The sequence below is a fragment of the Leopardus geoffroyi genome, chromosome B2 (assembly GCF_018350155.1).
Source record: "Leopardus geoffroyi isolate Oge1 chromosome B2, O.geoffroyi_Oge1_pat1.0, whole genome shotgun sequence".
NCBI classification, from domain to species: Eukaryota; Metazoa; Chordata; class Mammalia; order Carnivora; family Felidae; genus Leopardus; species Leopardus geoffroyi.
The window spans coordinates 122,185,503-122,186,994 of NC_059332.1; the positions used below are offsets into that span (position 1 = coordinate 122,185,503).

General features: G+C 44.0%; 1 pseudogene; it reads right to left on the reverse strand.

Annotated features, from left to right (window-relative positions):
* Positions 1-468: 468 nt before the first annotated feature.
* Positions 469-1,000, reverse strand: LOC123609824 (annotated as a pseudogene).
* Between the last annotated feature and the right edge of the window lie 492 nt (positions 1,001-1,492).

Here is a 1,492-nt window from a genome sequence, read left to right on the forward strand (position 1 = left end):
GGTCTCCATTTTCAGTGATTTGAGCTGTGAAGGCTGCAAACACCAAGGGCGCATCTAGATTCGGGCCTCGTGGAAGACCAGACATCTGTCTGGAATATCGTGGCAGTTGTGATGGCCCAACTTCTCCAAGTAGTTTTCCATCCCAATGGCTCAGTTGCTATGCTCCTCCAGCCACTCTGGTTCTACAGTGCTTCCCACAACATGGGTTCCCTGCAAGCCCCTCGTTCACCTCTCCTACAATGGTTATAGCCTTACATCATCTCCATAACCAGTTAGGATGACACGAGTGTTTTCATCCTGGGCTTAATGTTTTAATCCTTTCCTACATCTACAATCCTTTTTTCTTTTTCTTTTTTTTTTTTTTTTTTTGCTTAGAATAATTACTTCAAGTTTTATTTAATAAAACAAATCAGTCCAATAGTTCCAAGATACAAAATTAACCAGTTATGAATGAAAACAGCACACAAATCAATCCTTCCTCAGGGGAACAGTCTCCTCCCTGGTGCCCTCATTGGTCGCAGTGCAGATTCTGAGTGCATCCCCAGTGTACATGTCCCTCTCAGCCACTGAAATGAAGACATCTTTCACAAGCCACGTGGCTCTGTCCAAGGACAGTGCTCCACATTCTGCATGTTCTTAAAACCAACCTGGTTGTCAAGCAGGGGCTGTAGCAAGGCCTCCAGCCTTGAAGGAGTCCCTCTGGTAGGACCCTACTGGGCCAAAGCTGTACACAGCTCCTTTCCTGTTTTCATCCAGTCCCCCGATGATGTTGTAAACATAATATGGAAAGAAGCGACTTGAATAGAGGATTGTAGACAGCATTGCAGCAATCGCCCCTGTAGTCATGGTCTTGTTATTGGAATGCTTCTACATCTTTAGTCTTACTTCGATAATCTTTGTAAGACAAAATCTTTGTAAGACAGTCTCCATGAAATCCGCTGCATCCAATGACCGTTTTGTCTGTTAATCTGTAACACTTGGAGCTGCCCCGCATTTTTCAAGCTGCGTTTTTAACGAAATCCATGAACAATGGACTACACCAGTGTGCCTGGCTCTTGATTTCGGGGTTGTGACTTTGAGCCCCACATGGGGGGTAGAGTTTACTTTTAAAAAATAATGTGCTACACCAATAAGAGACTTGGGTGGAGCAGAATTTTTCCTTGCTCTTCATACAGCAAGACAATTGCCTAAATTCCTCCAAAATTCTCTCTTTCCGCGCCTCTAATATCTCCCCTTTTACTGCTTTCTGGGTAAGTGGTAACATAGCGTAAACATCTGCTAATCCCCAAACACAGTGGTTGTGGTTTTAGCAATGAGAGGAAGAGTCACTGGGGTTTTACTTACTGGAGAAACTCCCAGCAGCCAGTCAAGCAGCCATAGAATTTCCCCCACCCAATTTATGAAAGCTAACAGTGTACATTGGAGTTCGTGGGGTTCCCAACACCATAAATTCCCAATCCATTGGCAAGAATGTTTTCCTTTGGTTCAATAG